Genomic DNA, 12219 nt, shown 5'->3' with positions numbered 1-12219 from the left:
AGACTTCCCTTCTAAACTACATACTTTACATGATAAACACACAGTTTTGTACAGATCTAATCAGGTAACATCTGGTATCTGAATGTATTATGTTTAAAACCTCTTAATGCAATTTTTACTCAGGAGGAATATATTCAGTGATCCTATTTTGCATGTACAACATTCTTCTAAAACACCTAATAGCAATGAAAGCAAAAATTAATTACTTCAGTGACTTAAAAGGTATCAGTAATTACCTTGCCTAGAAAGATTTCTAATGTACTTACTGACAACACAAGACTGAGGATGGATGTTGCATAGTTAAAGCTGTGGACTACTTTGTAGAAAGTTGTACTGTAAATCTTCACAGAAGATACAGAAAAAGAAGCCTATACAGAAGAGCAATGATTAAAACCTTGTTACTAATGACTTATTGTAGATACTTTACAGGAATTTCATTGTTCTCAACTTCTGTTAAATCATTTAAGTAAACTGAATATTTAAACAAAGATTTCTTCAGACTACCAGTGAGCTTCTTAATCATTACCTCTCCTGTAACAACAGAAAGGTTCTAATAAAAGATACACAAAAGATGTGAAAGGATTACCCTTATCCAAAAAAGATGAAAACAGGGCAAGGACAGAAAAAGAAATTGAAGGCAGATGTAGTGACTATCTGACTTCAGCAGTACTTATTAGGAATTTGTTCTAAAATTTTAAGTGGAAGATCTATTGACAATTTCTGGAAGTAAATCCATGGATATTCTTGTATCCGGCTGCCCTTTAATGATTTGATTGAAGGTGAGAAATATTTAATAAATGTGAAAACAAAACATTATCTTACAACAAGTATGAACTTTAGTGTTGTGAGCACTGAATGACAAATAACTACACAGTTAGTGAGATCCTTCAGCTTATGCTTTGTAATCATAAAGCTTGAGGAAACCTAGGAAGTATAGGAGGGAGGGAAGAAGAGAACAGAACAGACCATTGTCATTTCAGACCACTTCATATTTCTAATGTCTCAGAGACAACAGATTGTAACTCTACTCAGCAACTGGAGGAGACAAAAAACAAACAAAAAAACAAAACAAAACAAACAAAAAAGCACCCCTGCAAGGAGGACATATTTCACCTGCACACCTTGGGCACAAAAAGCAACAGCACAGATACACAAAAAATGGGCTCTTTTAAAGGTGAATACTAATATGGGTTTCAGCTATTTAAACAGTATTAAAGTAAAGTAAGAATAGATACTTTACTGAGACTGCAAGGGTCAGTTTAGAGATTCAGAAAAATGAATGCTTATTCAGAAGTTCCCCACATGCATTCCCAAATGGCACATGCAACCCTTACTCAGGCTAATAAGAGGGAAAGGTAAATGTATATTGCAGTATGTACCTTGGCCCCAAGACATGTTTTCAAATAAGTTATATCTCTAACAGTTAAAAGTGCAAAAAATGTGCACAGCTTCACACTGATGTATAATTACCTTCAAAGGAAAAAAGAAATCCTCAAGAATTGTGCTGGTTTTGGCTGGGATAGAGTTAAATTTCTTCATAGTAGCTTGTATGGGGCTATGTTTTGGATTTGTGCTGGAAACAGTGTTGATAACACAGGGATGTTTTCGTTATTGCTGAGCAGTGCTTACACAGAGCCAAGGCCTTTTCTGCTTCTCACACCACCCCACCAGCGAGTAGGCTGGGGGTGCCCAAGAAGTTGGGAGGGGACACAGCCGGGACAGCTGACCCCAACTGACCAAAGGGATATTCCATACCATATGACGTCATGCTCAGCAATAAAACTAGGGGGGAGGTTGGTGGGGAGGCCGCTGCTCAGGGACTGGCTCGGCATCAGGTTGGTGGTGAGCAATTCTTTTCATTTGCATCACTTGTCTTTCTTGGGTTTTATTTATCTCTCTTTGTTATTTTCCTTTTCATTACAATTATTATTATTATTCTTTTATTTCAATTATTAAACTGTTTTTATCTCAATCCATGAGTTCTCTCACTTTTACCTTTCCGATTCTCTCCCCCATCCCACTGTGAGGGGAGTGAGCGAGCAGCTGTGTGGTGCTTAGTTGCCGGCTGGGGTTAAACCACGACACCTGTCCAGGGATCCCAACAATAACCTTTGTCCAGAGCTGTTCAGGCATAAACAAGTTACAGTTTAATGGTGATTTTTAAGTGAAACTAGTAATTGTCCACCTTTTCGTACATCCCAAACTTTGACATATTGACCTCCTATGAGAAGGAAGCACACAAAACAGTTTGACATACATACACACACATTTATGTTCCTCTGGAGAAGTTTTCACGCAGAGCAACACAGTGCCTCCTTTGTAACAGTTTTCTGTACCTACTCACCGGCCCCATCCATTATGACTATCTCCTGGGACAAGATGCATTACAAACCTGCTCTTTTTTAGGTTATTCTGCAGGCACAGCTGAATGATTCAACATACTCCTTACAAAAAAAAAAAGATATGTAGATACCACTGGGTCACAGGACTTCTGATGCAATGGCAAGAAGATACTTAAAAACCTTGCTAAGCATCATCATTAAGAGAAAGATACAGTCCCATCTTTTCAAAACACTTAAGGATGTTCATTCCTTCACTTTAGCACTGGGCCAATTAAAGTCTGTATCTTGTCATTAAAAATATCTTTTTTTTTTTTTTTGACCAACAACAAGAACAGCAAATTAGAGACAAAAAGATCCCTACCTTCACCCTCCAGATCAACACAGATTCCCAAGGAATATCTCTGAGAAATCCAGCTGCTACATCACTTACCACTTCATTGCAAAATGAAAACATCATGCAAGAAAAGAAGCAGCTGAAATATTTCTCAAATTAGGGCCAACAGAAAAGAAATTTTATTTTATTGAAGTACCTGCAGATACTAGAAGCCCACCAGAAGGGAAGAGAAGCACACTCTCCACAGGCTGGCCATGTTCTATTGTTATGACACTACTTTTTCTTCGTGCATCAAATACTTTCACAGTGCGATCATAGGAACCTGCAAACACTATGAATAGCTTCAGTTTCATCATTTCAATTCTTTCAGGAACTAAAACAGCCACATGCTACAATCTAAAGGAGCTCCTGGCAAACAGAAACACTTTTAAACCATACACTTAGAACACCTAGTGGTTTACCTTAGTTAATTTACAGCCTTCAGGCAGCATAAGGCTTCCAATTCTAACCCCAGCAACATCAGGCCTTAAAAGTAATTTAAGTCTTAACTTTATTTCCCTTCCATTAATCAAATGTATTTATAACAACAAATAGAATCATCGAATCATTTAGGTTGGAAAAGACCCTTAAGAGCATTGAGTCCAACCATAAACCTAACACTGCCAAGTCCACCACTAAACCATGTCCCTAAGAGCCACATCCAGGGATGGTGACTCAACCACTTCCCTGGGCAGCCTGTTCCAATGCTTGACAACCCTTTCGGTGAAGAAATTGTTCCTAATATCCAATCTAAACCTCCCCTGGTGCAACTTGAGGCCATTTCCTCTCATCCTATCACTTGTTACTTGGGAAAAGAGACCAACACCCACCTCGCTACAACCTCCTTTCAGGTAGCTGGAGATAAGAGCAATAAGGTCTCCCCTGAGCCTCCTTTTCTCCAGACTAAACAACCCCAGTTCCCTCAGCCGCTCCTCATGGGACTTGTTCTCTAGACCCTTCACCAGCTTCGTTGCTCTTCTTTGGACACGCTCCAGCACCTCAATGTCTTTCTTGTAGTGAGGGGCCCAAAACTGAACACAGTATTCGAGGTGCGGCCTCACCAGTGCCGAGTACAGGGGGACAATCACTTCCCTAGTCCTGCTGGCCACACTATTTCTGATACAAGCCAGGATGCCATTGGCCTTCTTGGCCACCTGGGCACACTGCTGGCTCATATTCAGCTGACTGTCGACCAACACCCCCAGGGCCTTTTCCACCAGGCAGTTTTCCAGCCACCCTTCCCCAAGCCTATAGCGTTGCATGGGGTTGTTGTGACCCAAGTGCAGGACCCGGCACTTAGCCTTGTTGAACCTCATACAATTGGCCTCAGCCCATCAATCCAGCCTGTCCAGATCCCCCTGTAGAGCCTTCCTACCCTCAAGCAGGTCAACACTCCTGCCCAACTTGGTGTCGTCTGCAAACTTACTGAGGGTGCACTCGATCCCCTCATCCAGATCATTGATAAAGATATGAAATAGAACTGCCCCAATACTGAGCCCTGGGGAACACCACTTGTGACCGGCCACCAACTGGATTTAACTCCATTCACCACAACTCTTTGGGCCCGGCCATCCAGCCAGTTTTTTACCCAGCAAAGAGTACACCCATCCAAGCCATGAGCAGCCAGCTTCTCCAGGAGAATGCTGTGGGAAACAGTGTCAAAGGCTTTACTAAAGTCCAGGTAAACAACATCCACAGACTGTCCCTCATCCACTAAGCGGGTCACCTTGTCATAGAAGGAGGTCAGGTTAGTCAAGCAGGACCTGCCTTTCATAAACCCATGCTGACTGGGCCTGATCACCTGGGTGTCCTGTACATGCCATGTGATGGCACTCCAGATGAGCTGCTCCATAACCTTCCCCAGCACCAAGGTCAGGCTGACAGGCCTGTAGTTCCCCGGATCCTCCTTCTGGCCCTTCTTGTAGATGGGCATCACATTTGCTAACCTCCAGTCAACTGGGACCTCCCCGGTTAGCCAGGACTGCTGATCAATGATGGAAAGTGGCTTGGTGAGCACTTCCGCCAGCTCCCTCAGTACCCTTGGGTGGATCCCATCTGGCCCCATAGACTTGTGTGTGTCTAAGAAGTGGTGTAGCAGGTCGCTAACCATTTCCCCTTGGATTATGGGGGCTTCATTCTGCTCCTCATCCCTGTCTTCCAGCTCAGGGGGCTAGGTACCCCGAGAACAACTGGTCTTGCTATTAAAGACTGAGGCAAAGAATGCATTAAGTACCTCAGCCTTTTCCTCATCCTTTGTCACTCTGTTTCCCCCCGCATCCAATAAAGGATGGAGATTCTCCTTAGCCCTCCTTTTGTTGCTAATGTATTTATAGAAACATTTTTTATTGTCTTTTACGGCAGTAGCCAGATTAAGTTCTAGTTGGGCTTTGGCCCTTCTAATTTTCTCCCTGCATAACCTCATGACATCCTTGTAGTCCTCCTGAGTTGCCTGCCCCTTCTTCCAAAGGTCATAAACTCTCTTTTTTTCCCTGAGTTCCAGCCAAAGCTCTCTATTCAGCCAGGCCAGTCTCCTTCCCTGCCAGCTCATCTTTTGGCACATGGGGATGGCCTGCTCCTGTGCCTTTAAGATTTCCTTCTTGAAGAATGTCCAGCCTTCCTGGACTCCTTTGCCCTTCAGGACTGCCTCCCAAGGGACTCTGTCAACCAGGCCCCTAAACAGGCCAAAGTCTGCCTTCCAGAAGTCCAAGGTAGCAGTTCTGCTGACACCCCTCCTTACTTCTCCTGGAATCCAAAACTCTTATCATTTCATGATCGCTGTGCCCAAGACGGCCTCCAACCACCACATCACCCACAAGTCCTTCTCTGTTCACAAACAGCGGGTCCAGCGGGGCGCCTTCCCTAGTTGGCTCCCTCACCAGCTGTGTCAGGAAGTTATCTTCCACACACTCCAGGAACCTCCTAGACTGTTTCCTCCCCGCTGTATTGTATTTCCAGCAGACATCTGGTAAGTCAAAGTCCCCCATGAGAACAAGGGCTAGTGATTGTGAGACTTCTCCCAGCTGCTTATAGAATATTTCATCTGCCTCTTCATCCTGGCTGGGTGATCTATAACAGACTCCCACCATGATATCTGCCTTGTTGGCCTTTCCCCTGATTCTTACCTATAAATGCTCGACCCTTTCAGTATCAGTAATATCAGACAACCAGATGAAACCTAGTGTCTTATGCCTCCTAAAGTAAAGGATACTAGTTTTTTCATAGCAATTTAATCTATAGTTTAACCACAGATTAATATAAAGCTACTGCTAGGAAAACGAAAAGCAACGGGTTTCAAATAACTCCTCACAAGACCTTTCATTTTTGAGTCTGCAAGTTTTAGGCTGTACAGACTACAATGGAACTAGTGTCCTCCTCCAGAAACCTGATAAAACACTTCAGTCAATCCCAGCTAAAGGATGCATTCACAGGATTTTCTTAAACTTTCAAAGGCAAGTCATAACAGTCCCATTAACTTTAATAGGCTAAAGCAAAAAGATGTTAAAAATTAGTTTGCTTACAGCTTCGCTACAAACATCAGTGTTAAGTTTAAAAAGCAAGCAAAAAGGAAACAAAGTAAGCACTGAGTAAGAATCATAGAATCATAGAATAGTTTGGGTTGGAAGGGACCTTTAAAGGTCATCTAGTCCAACATCCCTGCAATGAGCAGGGACATCTTCCACTAGATCAGGTTGCTCAGAGTCCCATCCAACCTGACCTTGAATGTTTCCAGGGATGAGGAATCTACCACCTCTCTGAGCAACCTGTTCCAGTGTCTCACCACCCTCATCGTAAAAAATTTCTTCCTTATATCTAGTCTGAATCTACCCTCTTTTAGTTTAAAACCATTACCCCTTGTCCTATCACTACATGCCCTTGTAAAAAGTCCCTCTCCAGCTTTCTTGTAGGCCCCCTTTAGGTACTGGAAGGCTGCTATAAGGTCTCCCCGGAGCCTTCTCTTCTCCAGGCTAAACAACCCCAACTCTCTCAGCCTTTCCTCATAGGAGAGGTGTTCCAGCCCTCTGATCATTTTTGTGGCCCTCCTCTGGACCCGCTCCAACAGGTCCATGTCTTTTTTGTACTGAGGACTCCAGAGCTGGACGCAGTACTCCAGGTGGGGTCTCACCAGAGTGGAGTAGAGGGGCAGAATTACCTCCCTCAAACTGCTGGCCATGCTTCTTTTGATGCAGCCCAGGATATGGCTGGCTTTCTGGGCTGCGAGCGCACATTGCCAGCTCATGTCCAGTTTTTCATCCACCAGTACCCCCACGTCCTTCTCCACAGGGCTGCTCTCAATCCCTTCATCCCCCAGCCTGTATTGATACCAGGGGTTGCCCTGACCCAGCTTGGTGTGGTCTGCAAACTTGCTGAGGGTGCACTCGATCCCACCGTCTATGTCATTGATGAAGATATTAAACAGGACTGGTCTCAATACGGACCCCTGAGGGACACCACTCGTCACTGATCTCCATCCGGACATTGAGCTGTTGACCACTACTCTCTGGACGCGACCATCCAACCAATTCCTCATCCACTGAACAGTCCATCCATCAAATCCATATCTCTCCAATTTAGAGAGAAGGATGTTGTGGGGGACCGTGTCAAAGGCCTTACAGAAGTCCAGATAGATGACATCCGTAGCTCTTCCCTTGTCCACTGATGTAGTCACTCCATCATAGAAGGCCACTAGGTTGGTCAGGCAAGACTTGCCCTTGGTGAAGCGACACTGGCTGTCTCGAATCCCCTCCCTGTCGTCCATGTGCCTTAGCATAGCTTCTAGGAGGGTCTGTTCCATGATCTGCACAGGCACAGAGGTAAGGCTGACAGGTCAGTAGATCCCAGGGTCCTCCTTTCTACCCTTTTTATAAATGGGTGCAATGTTTCCCTTTTTCCAGTCACCGGGGACTTCACCTGACTGCCATGACTTTTCAAATATCATGGAGAGTGGCCTGGCAAGTACAGTAGCCAATTCCCTCAGGACTCTGGGATGCATCTCGTCAGGTCCCATGGACTTATGTATGTTCACGTTCCTCAGGTGGTCACGAACCTGATCTTCTCTTACAGTGGGAGGGACTTTGCTCCCCCAGTCCCTGCCTTGAGGTCCATCCACTCGAGAGGTGTGGGAAGAGACATTGCCAGTGAAGACTGAGGCAAAAAAGTTGTTGAGTACCTCAGCCTTCTCCTCATCCGTTGTTACCAGTTTGCCAATCGTGTTCATCAGGGGGTACACTTTCTTTGACCTTCAGGAAGACAGATCCTCCATGTTTAAAATATAATAAACAAGATCCTATTGTATCAAAAACTATCTTTCTGCATTTTTCTTCAGTTCAATCCAAAAGAAGCATATATAAAAAAGAAAATCAAACCTGTTATAAAGACATCCTCATTCAGTTTACTTGCACAGCCGCATCTCACATAGTCAGTATGTTCACTGTATGAGACAATTTCTGTAGCACTTGGAATATCCCACAAATTTGATGAATAATCATCACCACCAGAAAATATTCGGTATTTATCAGTCAGTATGCCCACTACATGAACAGTTATAGAAACCAAAGTCCACAATATCCAAAGTTAAAATATATACTTGTTTCCAGAACAGTTAGTCTGAATGAAGAGCTTATTAAAGGAAAGCATTTGCTCTAACTTAAAAGTGCAAAGTATTTACTATTGGAAGTTACAAAGCTTCACTTCAGAGGTTAAAAACACTTCAGTTTTTATATTTCCAGCCAGAAAAGGGTCATGCTGACAGATGCTTACCTAAGCAATGATATGATCTGCCTTAAGGGTTTTACAGGTCTACTGGATGCTCATTCAAAAGCTGTAAATTCTGCATTTGGTACTTAAAGGTCTGTATACTATCACTGTCCTTTAGATCAAATTTATAATAGTAAGTTTTAAGTAAGACTGGGTTGGACACTTCTTGTCCTTTAAAAAAATCATTATTTAAATCCATATTATCATTGTAACATCCCAACAGAGAATGACTTTTGACAGAAAACACAGATACCCTAAATCTTATTACAGTTAACCTAGTGGTTAGGACATAATACTGTATCTACAACCACAGATCTCAAATACAAACACTCTCAAGGCCTGCAAGATGTACTTTCCAGTGAACGGGGGGGTTGTTGTTGCTGTTCTAGCTATATAAAACACTTATTGGTCTTCCATAGCACAGCAATCTGTTTAATCTAAACATTACCATTGTCTTCTCACTGGTACATCAGAACTCTTCTAACTCCTTCCCCTGCCGCCACGCATACACTTTCTTTGTTTTGGTTTTTTGGGGAGTTTTGGTTTCTGGGGGTTTCTTTGGGGAGGGGGGTGTTGGTTGGGTTTTTTTCAAGTGATTCCTGCTCTTCCTGGCATATTTTTTCCACTGTTTTTGTTTTGCCACTTTTTAGAACTCTGTTCCTCCCAGCATCAAATAAAATGTGCTTATCAGCACCATGTAGTCACAAGACTATGTCTACACAACATATTAACAAACATCTACCTGAATTAGAAATTTTTTTTATTCTTCCATGTTCTCAATTCACATTTAGAATTAAAAAAAAATATTGTCACTCCAATTCTGAATTCAATATAAAAATCTACTTTTCAGCAAGATCTACATGAGACAGTTGCAAGCAACATAGATTAATATTTTTCAGATTTTCACTAACATGCAAAGCACACCAAACAAGCTTATACACACAAAGAACAAAATAACACTGTCTTAGTATGACCATCAAATTGTCTCAGTGGTGCTCTTCCACTAATGTCAGAGGCGAATGCTACCTTCCTCACTGCCAGCAACAAGCAGATTGCCATCATCTCTGTACGTGGCACAATAAGCAGCATCTTTGAAGCGAGAAAACATTTTGATTAGTTCCTGAGAGCAATGACCATAAATGTGGATCTAGCAAAACAAGACGACATTAAGTTCACTCATATGATGCCAGCCGAAGGACAACAACATAAAAACTTCAAAAAAGCTACTTACCCTCGAGTAGGCTGTGACAGCATAGTTATATGGAGGAAGTGGGGAAAAGTCAATTTTATTTACTGCACCAAATTCTTTTATCTGAACAGGTGTCTAAAACAATTGCAATAAAGATGATTAAATACACGTAAGTATGCCATGAAAAATGAAAGCAGCAAAACAAAAATCTATTCTTCCTACAGAGAGCTCAAAATCCCATTTAGAGCCAAATTATTTTTTAAATAGAATCCTATTAAGTTTCTCTTCTGCCAGGTTACTTCTGCTCTTATACTTTTTTCCAATTCATGCATTACAACTGACCCATTAATTATGCATTTTATTTGAGGAAAAAACAACCTTATTCACTCATGCAAGTTTAAAAATACTTTGATTACTCCCACGAAAGCAGTAAAAAAATATTTTAGGACAATAACTATGTCTATTAGGCCAATTTGGGGCACAAGTCAGCCTAGTTTTCTAGGAAGCCGTTTAATAAGTTTCAGGGCAGTATTAAAAAACCGCTTCTAATCAAAAGCCACAAGAGCGGCCCGGTTAACACACTAGACTGGTAGAAGCGGTGTGCAGACCCCGAGCCAATGACAGACAGAGCGACACGGGCCCACACAGCCCCTGGCCCACCGGCAAGCTGCCCCAAGCCCCCGCCCCCCCCCGCCGGAAGGCTCCCTCCTACCTTGTAGCCCCACAAGTACAGCGTGTCCTGCGCGATCTTCTCCCCGAACTTGAGGAACGCCTGAACCACCACAGGCTTGTAACTGGCCATCGCTGACTAGGAGCGGGGGCCGCCTGGCGAGGCGAAGGCCTGCGCAGCGCCTCCTCAGGGAGCCGCGGCCGCCGCCGAGCCGTGCTCCCGCCTGCGGGCCCAGCTACATGGACAGCTCTCTAGGAGGGCCAGACAGGCCGAACCGATTCGCGCCACCTCAGGGAGCAAAGGCCACACTGTGCTCCACCACTACGGTGAGCCCCGCGCTTGCCTCAGGGAGAGTTAGCGTGCTGGTGAGAGTCGCGCGTCATCAGGACGCAACTCCGCCCGTCCAATTGCAACCGCGGCAAGAGGGAAGTGACATCCTACCGCCTCGCGAACGGCGGCGGGGTGATAGTGTGTTATTTCCCCCTCACCGTCAACAACAGTAACGATATTACTAAGGTGACATGAGTCTGCAGAGGGCGAAGCTGTGGGCCTGCTTGGGGCCTGCCGGAGAGGTTCCCAGGTGGCCTGCCCCGCCCCGCACGGGGGGCGGGGGGGAGGAGGAGAATGCTCTACAGCGTCTGTGGAGGGCGTCGCTGTCGCAGCTCTCCTTCGGGCCTTTCCTCCTGGAGTCGGCGGTCTGCAGTACAGGGAGGGAGGGAGGGAGAGCTGGCTCTAGGACTGCCTGGGGCTTCCAAGTCGCTCTGTCTGCTAGGCGCTGCTGTGGAGCCTGGCCTGATGTTAGACCTCCATCAGCGGTGTCAAAAAGCCCCGGGTATTCTGGGCTATTTTCCTGTCTTCGGTCTAAAAGGGACTTACCATTTTCCTACGTGTATGGTAGGAGCCATTTATTTTACTCAGGTTATGAAAAGACTTAGATATTGGGGCCCAGTTAATTATAGAAGAATGTACCATTAGCTACAGCCTTCTGCCCATGCCAGACATTAAGGTGGAGCATCAGCTTGACTCCAGCACAGAGGAACGCCCAGCTCAGAGTGTCGCCATGGGAATGAAATTCATTTTGCCCAATAGATTTGATATGAATGTCTGCTCATGATTTGTGAAATCTTTAAGTGAGGAGGACAGTAAAAATATTCAAGACCAAGTTAACTCTGACCTTGAAGTGGCATCTGTCTTATTTAAAGGTTGAACTTTATGGTACAAATTGTTATGTATGGACTGTCTCATCCTGTTAAGCTGTTATGTTTAAAAAAAAAAAGCCTCTGCCATATATGTGTGTTAATCAGTAATAGTTTTCTAAGATTTGTTCCCCTAGCACTTTTATTATCTGCTTAATGGATTATTAATGTAAAATTAATTTCCCCCAAGATTATTTTTTATCACATTTTTAATTATTTTTTACTTGAAAAAGTAGTGGCACAAAAAGCCTTTAATTTCATAAGAGCTGATGCTGATTATGAAAACAAGCTTACTACTTTTGGTAGCGAAATCTCTTATAAAGCCTTACAATGTGCTACACATTGTTGAATGTATGTGTCTTTACAGAACATTACCGAAAGCACTATATTATCATTTCAACTTCAATAGTTCTCTGGATCATGTTTTATCTTTTCACTAGTATGATGACAAAATAACATAGGTCATGAAGTTGACTTTGTTTTATCAATATGGCTGTACAAAGCCTGTAGTCATTGTAGTGATTGTCTCACTGATTCAGTTTCACACTATTTAAAAGTGGATGTTGTTGCAATTCTGTAAACTGACCCCTGCAGCTAATCTCTAGCCATTGCTGTGCAGCTTCATCAGAATTGATCCATGCTTTTTCATGGCTGAGCATATTGATAGAGAACAGAATTGGGACTTCTATCTATTT

At 43.5% G+C, this 12219-nt stretch overlaps 1 pseudogene; it reads right to left on the bottom strand.

Moving 5' to 3' along the window:
- Positions 1-215: 215 nt before the first annotated feature.
- Positions 216-10621, bottom strand: LOC127027912 (U3 small nucleolar RNA-associated protein 15 homolog; annotated as a pseudogene).
- Positions 10622-12219: the final 1598 nt, after the last annotated feature.

Source organism: Gymnogyps californianus, unplaced genomic scaffold (assembly GCF_018139145.2).
Source record: "Gymnogyps californianus isolate 813 unplaced genomic scaffold, ASM1813914v2 HiC_scaffold_105, whole genome shotgun sequence".
Lineage (NCBI taxonomy): Eukaryota > Metazoa > Chordata > Aves > Accipitriformes > Cathartidae > Gymnogyps > Gymnogyps californianus.
This window is presented reverse-complemented; position numbering and strand designations above follow the sequence as displayed.